Source organism: Ambystoma mexicanum, chromosome 10 (genome assembly GCF_040938575.1).
Source record: "Ambystoma mexicanum isolate Mex_15411 chromosome 10, UKY_AmexF1_1, whole genome shotgun sequence".
Taxonomy (NCBI): Eukaryota; Metazoa; Chordata; class Amphibia; order Caudata; family Ambystomatidae; genus Ambystoma; species Ambystoma mexicanum.
This window is the reverse complement of record NC_090932.1, coordinates 468,534,596-468,550,544: the sequence shown is the minus strand read 5'-3', so window position 1 is coordinate 468,550,544 and position 15,949 is coordinate 468,534,596.

Sequence of the window (15,949 nt, the reverse complement as noted above, 5' to 3'; positions counted from 1 at the left end):
TGGCTCTGTATCCAAGATTCCTTGTCTAGTTAACCCAATTTTGGTCAACCATACCCCTTCTGGTTCTCCATTAATACTATTTATTACTATTTATTTTCAATTCTTTTATTTATTTGCTTATTTTATTCTCTCTGTCTAATCCCCTATCTATGTATTCATTCATCCAATCATTTCTTCATTCAATTTTCTCTTTCATTCATGTTTTATTTATTTATATATTTATTTACTTTATTTCTTTTTTCATCCAAATGCCGTCAATTCTTTAAACTGAGCTCCTTACTTTTATGCTGTTTAGAATACATTATTTATTTTTATTTTCTCCTAATTTAATTTTCTTGACCTATGCCAAAAAAGGCTGAAAGTCTACCTAACGTTTTGACACTTTTTTCCAATTCTTTTTATTTATTCTACATGCTGTTACATCATTGTCATGTATACTACACTGTTTACTTTTCTTCTAATGTGTGATGGTTCCTACAGAAAACACCATTTCATAATCCATTAAGCCCTATCTAGCTATATCGTCATCTGTGATGCTACTTAACCTAAATCTTTTTATCTGAACTATTACGGTCCTTCATGATTCTATTTTTATTCTTCACTCCTTAATCATTTGCCCTATTTCCTTACTTTATGGCTGTCTCTAATTTCATGGAGGTCATCTGTCCCCCCTCTTTGTTCATAATTATATGTGTTATGAAACTGAATTCATCATATACTCTCATCAATTTTCCACTAGATCACACAATTATCTATAATACTGTGCTTTTGCCACAACAATAAAAAGCTTTAGGAGCGATTCATGGAACAAATATGCGCCGAAAAATGTGGCGCAAGTTGGCGCAAGCGTGAAAAAGGAAGCGCACGCGTTTTTCTCGGGATGTGCGCCAAACCCGTGCGTGACGCACATGGGCACACACGTCATTGCAACATCCCGAACGCCATGCGCGACGCGCACAGGGAAAGCACACAACGTCCACGCACATACCAAAAAGGGGGCGGGACACGGGGCGTAACGCACGGAATGGGGAAAAACACGTGAAAAAGAAGGCGTAACTGGGGAAGTACTGCAGGAAAATACACGGAACGCCCACACACACGCGAACAACTCGTATTCATGGATTTGAATACAGGAAACCCGCACACGCTAAAAGACGTGCACAGGCATCAACACGTCCGCCACAGGAAGGCAGGCAGAAGTGTCCCCGCGCACAGTATAAAAGCACGCACAAACAACAAACACGTACATACTGCTATGATGAATGCCCCACTTGTCGCAGCACTGATTGTGGGACACCGCTGGAGGAGGAGAATAGCCAGGGCCCGCATTTTTTCCCCCCCGACAAGCCTTTTTGGGATGCCTGATGACCAGGTCTACAGCAGGTATAGGTTTCCACCTCGTATCATCCTAGACCTGGTCAGGGAGTGGGAAGATGACCTTACATCACCCACCCTCTGCTCCCAAGCATTGAGCTCCTTGGAGAAGGTGCTCAATGTCCTGCATTTTTTGGCCACTGGGTCATTTCAGTGGACTACTGCCATAGTGGGGGGGTCTCACAGGCCACCAGTCACGCTGCCTACACCAGGTGTTGGCAATCATGACTGCGCGCCCCTCAGTCCGCAGGCACATATACATACCCAGAACACCCGCAGAAAGGCAGGCCGTTGTCCAGGACTTTTACAGGGTGGCACACTTCCCCAAAGTGCTCCGTGCCATAGATTGCACCCTTGTGGCCCTATGTCCACTTAGGGCCACTGAGCACATCTATCGAAGCCACAAGCACTGTCATTCCATCAACGTGCAGGTGGTATGCGATGCCAAGGGAATCATCACCTCTGTCTATGCAAACTACCCTGGCTCCACCCATGACAGTTTCATATACAGAATGTCCACCCTGAGCCGGGTCGTGGAAGCTGGGCAGCATGGTGACACATGGCTCCTAGGTGAGTACAAATGCCGATGCACATGCATGCATGTCACACACAGACAAATACACAAACCCCAATAATCACAACCATTATCACCTCTCAAGGGGACACTGCCTACCCTCTGAGCAACCACATGATGACGCCAATCTGGAACCCCACCACACCATCCCAGGTAAGATACAACGCTGCCCATATTGCAACCAGGGCCATAGTGGAGCGCACATTCGGAGTGCTCAAGTCACGCTTCCGCTCCCTTGACCGCTCTGGCGGGCAGCTACTCTATGCACCCCCAGTAGTGTGCAGGATCATTGTGGCAGCATGTGTCCTGCACAATGTTGCAACACGGCAGGGTGTACCGGTAGACCTGGTGGTGCCCCCACATCCCCAACCACAGGCACAGGCGCTGCCCATGGGAGGGGATAGGGCAAGTGGCGAGGCAGCCTGGACCCAGCTTGTGGCCACATTTTTCACCAAACTCCCACCCCCGGGAGTGCACACAGGTCTGGCACATACCAGGTGACAATCGATGATGACAAAGAGACAGTCAACTGTCACAACCTTAACACCCTGAGAATGTTGCCATGGAAGTGCCACATTGTGTGCATCCCTAGCTACTTAAACCTAACCAATCCTGTGTGACCAAAAGGTACACATGCAAGGTGTGTATCACACAGACTTGCAAAACAGGCCATGACAGGCACTGTTATGTCATACAAAGCCACCAAAACCACAACATGACATGGCAAGCAATAGCAAAACACCAACACAATAACAATAATGTACACATTGACATGTGAAAAATGCAAAGTGGCGTCAGACAATGATGCCTGACATGGAATCAAATGAAATGACTGACCAACAACTTCCCACACACAGCAAGTCATACCCAAATGCATACCAACAGTTGTAGCTTGAAGATGACAATGAATGCCTGTTCACATGCACATTGTGCTCGGCAAAATAAACACTGCATAATACGTGTGCTTCGTCCATCTCTTGCAACACACTGCTCAGCACACAGCATAGTGACCAGTCATTGTGTGTGATGCACACCCTGAGCATTACATGAAAATGACAAACTAAATAAAAAAAACAAATCACGCATGTACAGGAACCACAAATGGTCATAGATCATGTGCTGCAGGGACACAGTGTTCCCCAGAAGGCTAACTTGTGCACATGTGGACATGGAAGGGTGGTTGTACATGTTGTGGATCATAGTGCGAGTGTGTGTGTCAGTAGGGACATGCACTCAATACATGCATGTGCAATCAAGTGACCATCAATGTCCTCATCACATGTGAACATTGCCCATGTGTAAACCCCAGCATGTCAAACCACAACCATACCCTCACACCTGAAAGGTAAACACAACACATGAAGAGCCATTGATCAGCAGAATACATCATGTACATAGGATACCACAATTACAATGTCAGGGTGCCCATCAAACTGTGGGGCAAGGCAACTGTCCAACAACAAAATACCTCCCTCTCTCACATATCACCATGACCCACTGAACAACTGTGCATGGGATATGTAGCCTTCATCCTTGAAGTTCACCTGACCACAGGATCACCCTTCCCCTTTGTCTCCATCTTCCACCTTGCGTGTAAAAAGTGTCCAGCACCCTCAGAGGCCACCTTGACTTGCAAAAACAACAAATCAAAGAGATCTCAAAGCAGGCCAACACATAAGCCAAGCAAAAATCCTGCAGGCAGCAAAACAAACAAGAAGAGCCTCCAGTAGATGACTTGAAGTAGCTGTACGTCACAAAGCCCAACTACTAGCACAATGATGGAACAACCAAGGTAGCACAGTAAAACAATGTCACAACAGGATGTGTACCATGTGTGGTACATAATATCGAATGATGCACCACGAACTGATGTGTACTGTCACAGCTCCTTTGTACAGGCGCAGGAGTGGCACAAACCAACCACCCCCACCATGGTCTGGGTGCCTGCAAGGTCAAACTCAAACAGGCCTCTGAGACCCTGGTGGGGAAGGAGGGTCAGGGATATGCAGTCGGGACAGGCATTGGTATACTGGATAACCGGAATGAGGGGCAGGAGAGGGGAGTAGGATTGACAAGGGAAAGTAGGGAATGTACAAAAACATAATAATCACATTAACACATACACAATCAGACCAAACGTGTACCTCATGCACATAGTACCAAATTACTCAAATTGAAGTCAAAGAGAAACTTATCTCTGGGGTGAGTGCTGGCCTCCTGCCTGCACACTCTCAGGTCCGGTAACATGACCAGTTCAATGCTGCAAAGAGATCCAGAGTCACTAATCTGTGCATGCCCATAACACATCACACACCACCAAGCATGCCCCAAAGTAACAAGCTACTCTACAAACTATCTGGTGTGGTGCTTCGTACCCATACGTAAGATTCCCCTTGTGATGGTACATACACAGTCAATGCAGTAAGTAAAGCGCTGGTGGGTGCGTGGCAAATGTAAGACCAATGTGTCAAGATTCACACAACATCCAATGTACCCTGTGTAAGCATCCAGACGCATTTAGCAAGGTACAACTTCAGTACAAGTCGTGTTCCAGCATAACCTAAATAAAGTAGGTAGTGCATGTGGCAATTCAAACCTGTAAATGAAATGCACAGCACATGAGTCTGTCCCTCGCTGTCTGTCTCTGTGAGCTATTCTTTCCCTGTCTTGGAACGCTACATGGCTAATACAACTGCCTCAATGGACCATGTTGGACTGGATGATATGTGCCACTGCCCCTGCATGCGCCCCTGACAACTTTCCCATCAACTACCCATTACTCCACCAACGCATCTTAGCTGTACTGTGCGCTTTAACACCAATATCTGTCCAAGCTCACCGTCAGTGGTGCTACTTAGCATGCATGTGCAACTGTCCTGGTGGACAGTTGGCTGCGGTGTGGCCCCCTTGTGCTGCTCACCTTTGCTGGAGTTCCTTGAAACACGTCAGCTTCTGTATCATGTATGAGTGCAATCCCTGTGGCTCTGCCTGCACACACATGTGCATGTCTGCACCACTGAACGTGGCCAGCTTCCAGAAATCCAATGGGCCATGTCTGCTGGGAAAGGTGGTCTGGAGGCTCATCCCCCTGCAGAAAGGGCAGAAAACACACGATTAATGCATGTTATTTCCCTGTGTGTGTCTCCTCAGGCATGTCATGAGTGGACCATGTCAGAGACGTACATCCGAAATCACTCCATCAGTGCCACTTTCCCAGCCAAAGTGTGTCAGCCACTGTCTACAGCATGAATTGCATGAAGCATATGTACAGCAAAGATAAGAAAACACTACACAATGTATAGAAATTAATGCACACATGAATCATGAAACCACCCATCTAGCATAGGAAGAACTGCAATCAAAATCACCCCTATCATCCCCACTAGGGGTGTCAACCCAAGTAGTACAGCAGCAGACATGCCACAGATATGACAGTCCTAAGCCCTTGTGTAATAGGCTGTTACACCGAACCATCCTTGCGAGCCCATGGATAAGGGAAGCAGGAGTGGCATATGTGAGTCAGGACCCCAAGCTGCAAACACATACATGAGACAAGCTTGAAGGGACCAGCTGGAACAGACAGTGGATGCTTTCAAAAGCCACAAAGCACCACACTGTCACATGAAAGCACAACAGACAAGCAATTTTAAACTATATTAACTAAATACACTAACTATCAAAAACCTACATGACCTAATTAAACTAACTATCAAACAGAAACTTAACTAACTAAACTAAAAGAAAAATAAAAAATGGCCACATACGACCTGGGGGGGGGGGCACCCAGGCACCCAGGAGGGGGGAGGTACAGGGTGCTGCTCAACACCCACATGTGATGATGTTGAGGAAAAAAAAACAACATGGGCTCAACGCCTGCACAGCCCGACCTATGTGGGAGATACCTCGTCGTCCGAGTCTGGCTCTTCCAGGAAAGGAGGACATGTCACAGGAGCCTGACCACGCCTAGCCGCAGCTTGCCCCTCGTCGGCAGTAAGTCTGCCGGACGGATGAGCCTGGTTCTGTGTGGCGATGACACGTAGGTCTGCATGCAGAACCTCCCGTGATACACGTGCTTCCTCTTTCAAGGTAGCACGTGTAACACGGAGTTCCTCCTGCAAGGCCTGGCTGGACAACTGATGCACCTCCTGGCAAGCATGTAGCTCAGCCGAGATGGTATGCTCAAGCTGCACAAACCTCTCCTCTGAACGCTCCCTCTGGGACATTAGAAGGACACCCAGAGTGGATCTGAGGGAAGCATACTCCTCCCTCAGGGCCTCCATGTGTGCCTCTGCGTGAGCAGCAATTGCTTCATGCAGAGACAACATTTCAGCCTGGCGTGCCCTGTCTGAGGCTGCCATGCCCAGCCTGAGTGAGCGGGCCATGGACTGTGCCGCCTGCTGCTGGAGAAGCACCTGCCTAGCAGGGGGGAGCACGGATTTGGCCATACACTCCATGCTCACAGAGATGTGCTCCATTGCTGCCCCCTGGCATTCAGAATTGGCAGTCATGTCTTGCTCCCACTCAGTATACAGCGGTTGCGCATGGCGAACGCGTTGCTGGGCTTGACACCTGCGGGACCCAAGGACCGGGTGTCCTCGTTGTGTTGGCACAGCCCGCAGCTGCACGACTACATGCCCCCGTCGACGTGATGGCCCAAGCACATCAGTGACTGGTGTGGAGGGTGACCGTGCGTCCCGATCCACCACAGGCGGAGGTTCCAAGACTGTCTGACCCCTCAGTGCAGGTGTCACGGACAGAGGAGTGCCCATATCAGAATCACTCAACCCTGACATATGGACCTGATGCACATCCAACTCTACATGTCAGAGTGGTCATCAGGGCTGGACTCGTTTCCAGCCAAAGACAAGATGGACTGTAGCACATGTGGGTTTTCGTGGCCTACCACCCCACTACCCCCACTTGTGCCGGGTTGCTGTAGTGATAACAACCCTGTGCCTGGCATGACAACACCATCCTCTGGCTCCATTGCATCATCATCAGAAAAGTAGAGAGAAAAAAGGTCACTACACATGTTAGAAGCACACAACACACACACACATAGACATCACATAGACACCAAACACATGAAGCAGACATGTCACACACAAAAGAGAACATGCCATGCATGTTGGGTCAACTTGACATTGCTTCTGTGATTAGGCATGTAGAAGGGTGTTATATCACTCTGAAGTGGGTCGATGCAGTGCAGCACATCTGTACGCTACTCACTATCCACATGTACAAGTACTTTATGATGTGTATCAGAAAATGTGAAGGTAGCGCAAGGTCAACTTCAGCCATCACGTGCAATGTGCATGCAATGGGTAGCATGGCTACAAGCAAACCACCCCTTCCCCCAAGTGCAAATGCAGGGATGACTTCCATGGCATCAAAAGGATGACCATAGATCTGTGTATTGACAGACAGTGTTGACTAGCAGCAATTGCATCATGTGAGTCAAGTGACAACACAGCAGATGATGATGGGACAGTAAGCAGGACACATGATGAAACCTCAGGAGCACACCCACGTGTGAAGAAGACCCTACACCAGTTGGACAGAGTCATTGGCCATGAAACAGGCTGAGGCCTGTGACCCACACAGACTGGCACACCCTAAACATGTGTGTGACGCAGGACTGAGCCACAGTGGCCATGGGAAGGCTAATGAAATGCCATGCAATGTAGGTCAACCTGGACACGTACTACAATGATCATCCAGTCAAGGACACATATGGGCATGCATGGAATCCACATGGAGCATGAATGGGCACTCATGTCCCTGCGGGGCATCTGACCTATGCACAGTCCAAGTGAGACACCCTGCATCAAGTACAAAGGATGTACCCCACAGCATATGTCTGGCACATTGGCTGGTGGAAGTTAGCATGTACACAGGACGCATGAACAGGCAAATACTCAATGGCAAAATTAAAGCAGACAAGTGCAAAGTTGAAATTGGGGTGCAGAGGGGGGTGGAGGGGCAAAGGAGCATGCCTACGTGGAGTACCCGCATGCAGGCAGAGGACACATGCACGTCAGTCATGCTATGTCATAGTCCCAGGGCTGAGAGGAAGGTCACCCCAGGCTACATGCAGAAGGCCCGGTGAGCTGGAACATGGACCGGAGGGGCATCCTGGTGACCAGCATGTGAGTAGGGTGCAATAGTGATGATGCAGACAGTCCCCGTCCGCTCCGTATGTCCACCATCCTGCAGAGCAGCCATGCATCAGTGAAGCATTGCATTACTTGCACATCAGAACCATGTACACATGACATATAGTGGCAGTCATGCACAACACATCACACAAGTAAAACACACATGTCCTCAACAAACATGCAGCAACACTCACTGGACTGGGCATCAAAGTCCGGCATCTCTCCCACTCCTTCCACCGATTCAGGTGGTATGAACTTCGCAACGAGTGACTCGTGCGGAGTGAGGTCTTCCTCCTCAGGTGCAGGCCCACTGCCAGTCATCAGAGTCAAGTTGTAATTTGAGGCACGCTTAGCCTTAGCGCTGCGTTTGAGGTCATTCCAACGCTTTTTGCACTCTTGTGCTGTGCTCACCCTATAGCTGAATGCACTCACATGTTCCACAACTTGCTTCCATTGGGTATCACGGTGGGCAGCCGTAGTCTGACAATTAGGCCCCACTAACATGTCACGGCTGTGGTCCCGCACGTAGTCCATAAGGAAGTCCAGTTCCTGGTTGCTTAAAGGCTTCTTCCTCGACATGCAGGAGGTCGTGGCTGTGTGTGGGATCCCAGCCTGTGCTGCAGGTGCAACCTTCCTCCTCTTGGATTGTGGCGCAGACCCTGGCTGGCAAATGCCGCCTGATCAGTATTACCAGTGGCACCGGTGGATTGAGCCAAGGGAGTGGCAGGTGGAGGGACGACCAAAGGCCTGACTTGCGTCAGTGGCAGCTTGGTACCCTCTAATGGACCTTGAGCAGCAAAATCCGCTGTGGCAGGGTCATTGACCACGACTGTCCTGGTTGGCAGACTCACAACCGGGGTGTTGTTGGCTGCATCTGCCCCTGCAGTTGCCAACACCCGGCTGGTCGGGGCAGCAAATGACATTACTGCCCCAGGGACACGTGTCTCGGTCAAGCCCTGCGTGCACCTATGCTTTCCCTCCTGCCCTGTTGGAAATCTTCCAAGGACTCCTCAAGTGCCAATGCAGCCTGCACTGGCAGACCCTGAGCCTGGGTGGTGGTGTCCACAGCTGCAACTGCAACTACCCTTGGGCCCGTGGCAGTCGATGAAACCCACTGCCGGGTCACACGGGCACCAGTGCCAGATGCAGAAGCTGCATCCCCCGAAACCACAGGGGGTGGTGGCATGACTTCACCGACACATGGCACAACATCATGCACAAGTGGCGCACCCCTGCCTCTTCCCCCTCTGAGGCCACCCTGGACACCCTGGAGTCCCCCTACTCCCTGGCCCCTCACCTTTGGTGGCCTCCCAACCATGGCACAGATGGAGTAGTGCCGGCACAGATGGAGGAGTGCCAATGGGAGGTGTACACCACAATTGTCCTTGGCAAATGGGGTCAAGAGTGTGGGATGCAAGATGTTAACAGCACCCCTGCAAGGCTGTATGTGACACCGGTGATGTAGTGATGGGTCGTGCAACACTCAGGCAGCCCAAAACTGCACTAAAACCGTGCACACAACCCCTGCAGCCTACGTGCATGGAATTAACTTCCTGCAGTATGCAGTGGCACCCAGTAACACGAAGAACGCGTACACGATATACTGTCAGACTAGCGCGATGATGAAAAACACACGTAGCCAATACCCACGACAAAAGAAGAGATACGTCCTTGATCCGCTGTGAAGTTGTGATGGCACGCGAAACAACACAAAGTAGCAACACACACATCGGTCTCCACGAAAGGCATGTACAGCGAACTGTGGCCCCACTCACCTTTAACCCATGCTGAGGGAAACGCCCGTGCGGCGTTGCGTCACTTACACGCGTAGGCCCTTTCCTCGGATTACACGCATTCAAATGCAGACGTGCAGTGTTTTCACGCGCTGAACAACTATGCACACGTCACGAGGGAAACACCTGCACGCGTAACGTCACAGACACGCTTATGCACTAAGGGCCTTTCCTCGGATTTCACGCTGACGTGCAATTTTTTCACGTGCCAAATCACTCCGTATCAAGCTGGCCACGCTAAAACACACGGAAGACCACGCTCCTGCCCAGAAGGGCATATTCCTGCCCCCCAGAACCCCGAGCATGCTCCCACCTGTCGGCTGCTGCTGCCTGCCTGCCTGCTGTCCACGTGCCATGCTATTTGGTGCCTGCACGTCAGCCATCGGGGTCCAGTTGCTGTGTCCATCCCTGCTGGAACAGAAGACTCCTGACGGGGATACCATTGCTCCACAGCCCAGCCCCAGGACCCAGTTGCCCACCCAGGCCTGCCTCGGGGGTCGCCATGTCGGGTCAAACACCATCCGAGACCACTGGCGACCCCCAGCCAGAGAGGCAGAGGGCCACCAGCTTCAGTGAGAAGGAAGTTGGTGTCCTGGTGGAGCATGTCCTGGGGCATTATGATGCCCTCTTCACACCATCGCACGCCGACAAGGAAGGACGGAGGAGGATCTGGATGGACATCGTGGGTGCCATCAACGCGGAGGGGGTGGCACCCTGAGACCTGAGACACGTCCAGAAGCGCTGGGAGGATTACATGTCCAGGACTCCTCAAGTGCCAATGCAGCCTGCACTGGCAAACCCTGAGCCTGCGTGGTGGTGTCCACAGCTGCACCTGCAATTACCCTTGGGCCCGGGGCAGTCGATGAAACGGACTGCCGGGTCACACGGGCGCCAGTGCCAGATGCAGAAGCTGCATCCCCCGGAACCACAGGGGCTGGTGGCATGACTGCACCGACACATTGCACAACATCGTGCACAAGTGGCACACCCCTGCCTCTTCCCCCTCTGAGGCCACCCTGGACACCCTGGAGTCCCCCTACTCCCAGGCCCCTCACCTTTGGTGGCCTCCCAACCATGGCACAGATGCAGCAGTGCCGGCACAGATGGAGGAGTGCCAATGGGAGGTGTACACCACAATTGTCCTGGGCAAATGGGGTCAAGGGGGTGGGATGCAAGATGTTAACAGCACCCCTACACCTGCAAGGCTGTATGTGACCCCGGTGATGTAGTGATGGGTCGCGCAACACTCAGGCATCCCAAAACTGCAGTAAAACCGTGCATGCAACCCCTGCAGCCTACGTGCATGGAATTAACCTCCTGCAGTACGCGGTGGTACCCAATAACACGAAAAAAGCGTATGCGTGGGACACGCAGGCTACTATGACCTCAAAAACGGGTACACGATACACAGGGGCATCCGCAGTGGGAAAAATAGCATGCGCGACTCACCGTTTGACTAGCGTGATGATGAAAAACACACGTAGCCAATACCCGCGCCAAAAGAAGAGATACGTCCTTGATCCGCTGTGAAGTTGTGATGGCGTGCGAAACAACACAAAGTAGCAACACACACATCGGTCTCCACGAAAGGCACGTACAACAAACTGTGGCACCGCTCACCTTTAACCCATGCTGAGGGAAACGCCCGTGCAGCGTCGCGTCACTTACGCGCGTAGGCCCTTTCCTCGGATTACACGCATTCAAATGCAGACGTGCAGTTTTTTCACATGCTGAACAACTATGCACACGTCACGAGGGAAACGCCTGCACGCGTAACATCACAGACACACTTACGTACTAAGGGCCTTTCCTCGGATTTCACGCTGACGTGCAATTTTTTCACGTGCCAAATCACTCCGTATCAAGCTGGCCACGCTAAAACACACGGAAGACCACGCTCCTGCCCAGAAGGGCATATTCCTACCCCCCAGAGCCCAGAGCACGCTCCCACATGTCGTATGCTGCTGCCTGCCTGCCTGCCTGCCTGCTGCCCACATGCCCTGCTATTTGGTGCCTGCTTGTCAGCCATCGGGGTCCAGTTGCTGTGTCCACCCCTGCTGGAACAGAAGACTCCCGACTGGGATACCATTGCTCCACAGCCCAGCCCCAGGACCCAGTTGCCCACCCATGCCTGCCTCGGGGGTCGCCATGTCAGGGCAAACACCATCCGAGACCACTGGCGACCCCCACCCAGAGAGGCAGAGGGCCACCAGCTTCAGTGAGAAGGAAGTTGGTGTCCTGGTGGAGCATGTCCTGGGGCATTATGATGCCCTCTTCACACCATCGCACGCCGACAAGGAAGGACAGAGGAGGATCTGGATGGACATCGTGGGTGCCATCAACGCGGAGGGGGGGGCACCCTGAGACCTGAGACACGTCCAGAAGTGCTTTAAGGATTACAAGTCCAGGACCCTCAGGAAGGCCAGCCACCTCTTAGAGGCAGAGGATGCAGCAGGGCGCCCGGGCCAGCTTATCAACCAGCAGATGAGGGTCCTGGAGTGCATTCACAAAGTGCTTTACTGCCAGATCCTCAGGATGCAGACCCGTCTGGAGTCGAGCGGTAAGTGGCCATGCATTGCTGTGTGAAACAGGGCATGTTGCAGTGTGCTGGTAGTCAGCTACTTGCCTGTATGTGTAACATAGGCCATGTATGGATGTGTGTGAACCGGGACATCATGGTAGTGCATGTGAGACCAGTAATGCGTGAACCACATGGATGGTGCATGTGTTCCAATGAGACATGGGGAGCTGCATGCGGAATGCACACATTAATGCATGCCAGTCCCTGTTCTTGGACATGGGTGGTGGGTGAGAGATGTATGCTGCTCTCATGTACATGTATGGTGTGCATGTCTGTGTGTCTGAGAAGCATGTGTGTGACTTTGAAACGCCATGGATGCATGAGCCTCTGGTGATGTGTGTGCATGGGGTCAGTATGAGCCATGATGCATGTGAGTTAGAAGGCAACATTTTGGTTAACAGAGGCCATTTGTACATGGATGCTGATGTTGATTGCATGTGCCATGCCTGTTTCTGCATGTGTGTTGTGTGCATTGACCCATGTGTTGTGGAGGGACAGGATGGAAGTGCGTTTGACAGTGCCACTCATGTATTATTGCTTCCTCTCTAGGGGACTATTGTACAGTACCCTGATGCTTGTGTTCTATGTCTCCCTCTACGCAGCGTCCAGTGAAGAAGAGGACGGAGACGGCGCTGTGGTGCTAAGTGGCGGGGATGCCTCCACTGGGCGGCAACGCAAGGCCCAGCCACCCTCCCAGGAATTGCCATCATCCAGGAGTGAGGGGACTGGTGCCGCGTCTGCCACTACGGCTGTAGCGGAAGGGCGGGGTGAGCCCCCACAGGGGCTTGCAATGGCAGAAGACGGTGCAGAGACATCCAGGTTGGTGGTCTCCACAGAGGAGGAGGAGCCCGCTACTGAGCTGCACATGGGGCCTGGTGGGGGTAGTACCACTGGTGCAAGTGGTGCAGTCCAGGGCCAGGGTCAGGAGGCAGCACAGGTCACCACAGAGGGGCCTGTGCATGTCGTTGCCCCTGACCCTGTGACTGCACCACCATGCACCAGCAGGGATGCCCCGTCCCAGGCCCGTCTGGAGGTAGGGGGGAGGCCCACGTCATCTGCCTCTCACTACCTACGGACGAGGTGTCCCAAGGACGTATGGGCTCCGTCCTGATTGGTGTCACATTGCGCACGTGTGTCATTCATGATGACGTGCGTGCTTCCTGGGGGGAGCACACACGCCATCACGAAGAGCAGTGTCACGACGTGGCACTGTTGGGAGGGGCCCTGGTCGGTGGGTTCCTACATGTGTCACGCACTCTGGCGGACCTCTCCTCCTCTGTGGAGACTATGCGCCAGTCGTTCTCCCTGCCGTCTTCTGTCCCAGATTCCACCAGGGCCCCCTGTGGACCTGGCCCGACCAACACAGCCAGCTTGCTGGAGATCCCATCCCTGCCACAGTCGGGAGTCGGCGGTCCAGCAGGGGTGGACACCCCAACAACTGGAGACCAGCAGATGGAGGATGTGCAGGCATCATCGGACAGGGCACATGGACAGCAGCAGCAGGCTCTAGGTGGGACCAATGATGGCTCGGGCCATCGACTTCAGAGGTGCAGGCATCGGCCAGAGGGCAGGAGGACCCTGGAATGGGTGTGTCTTCCATGTGGCTGCGGTTGGGCCAGCATATAGATGCGGAGCGGCGGCAGGCGGAAGAGGCACGGCTCACAATGGTCAGGGCGAGAACTCCATGCGGAGGGCACTGAGGCGGGCCAGTGCCTCGAGGCTATTCGCAGGGAGTTGGAGTCCAACATGGCATTGTCCCTGTGAACCCTCTGGGCCATGGAAGAGTACCGCCTCTACGACATTGAGTAGGAGTTCGATGATGCCCTGGCCCGGGACATCGGAAAGTGAGCCGTCGGACTAGCCTGCCACCATTGTGAATAGTTTTTAGTGTTAGGTTTCATTTTCGTTTTCATTTCTTTTGGTGTGATTGGACTATGCCCCATACCTTTGTATATAGTTATTAGCTTAGGTAGTTTCTTAGATAGGTTTCAGTTCTTTTGTTGGGCTCATGGACCCTTTCAAAATTCCTTGTATATAGTTGGACTTTGGATTTATGTGCACATTTTCTTTGGATTTCACCATGGGGCAATGGATTTTGATTTTTACGTTTCCTTTGGATTTGTTTTGGTGGACAGAGAATTTGGACCATTTTTCTTCAGGATTTATTTGGATTCTTTTTACATTTCATTTTTCATATTTTTGGCCATGCATTTCATTTCATGTTTGTATTATTGTTTTGCCTTTCATTTCATTACATTGATTTTGTTTATAATACATTTTGATATTTGAATTCCATGTGTGGGATTCGATCATTGGATTCATGCATGTAAAAATGTGGTTTTACACAATCTATGGCAAACAGTGTTTGTGTGTGACGGACATCTGTTGATGTACATGGTTGACTTTTGATTTGTGTCCTAACATAGGCATGTCGGTGTGGGGAGTATTGGTGAAATCATTGCATGTCAAGACTGTGGTCGCGTGCAGTGGTATTTTGGTGCACATGAGGCCCATGATTGTGCAGCTTCCTTTCGTGTTGCAAGGGGACATGAGTCGGGGCCTGCTGGCAGGTGCCCCTCAATGCTGGGTGGATGGGGGTGCTGGGGGACATGAGTCGGGGCCTGCTGGCAGGTGCCCCTCACTGCTGGGTGGATGGGGGTGCTGGGGACATGAGTCAGGGCCACCTGGCAGGTGCCCGTCACTGCTGGGTGGATGGGGGTGCTGGGGGACATGAGTCGGGGCCTGCTGGCAGGTGCCCCTCAATGCTGGGTGGATGCTGGGTGGATGGGGTGCTGGGGCACATGAGTCGGGGCCTGTTGGCAGGTGCCCCTCACTGCTGGGTGGATGGGGGTGCAGGGGGACATGAGTCGGGGCCTGCTGGAAGGTGCCCCTCAATGCTGGGTTGATGGGGTGCTGGGGGACATGAGTCGGGGCCTGCTGGCAGGTGCCCCTCACTGCTGGGGGGATGGGGGTGCTGGGGGACATGAGTAGGGGCCTGCTGGCAGGTGCCCCTCACTGCTGGGTGGATGGGGGAGCAGGGGGACATGAGTCGGGCCTGCTGGCAGGAGCCCCTCAATGCTGGGTGGATTGGGGTGCAGGGGGACATCTCTGGACTGTAAACAGGGATTATATTATATGACATATTGATCCATATGTGGATGGGTACCACACTTTGAGCTAGACGAGTACCCACAGTGGTCGTATTTTTCTGGTAACTTTTCTGTAAAATGGCCATATAAGCCTGTTAAGTATTCCCTATTGTTGTTTGTACATTGGAAGTTATATATATGTACTGTCATGGACCAATTTATTTAATTGGATGTTTTAAACTTGTCGATTTCTTCGTTATCATTAAAATTTGATACAATTTTTTAATTATATCTGGTCCCTCCTATTGTTTTGCTTAAAGTGTAAATGCAAGGCACCTCTAGTACCTGATTTTGAACTTTGTCACCCTATACATGAACAT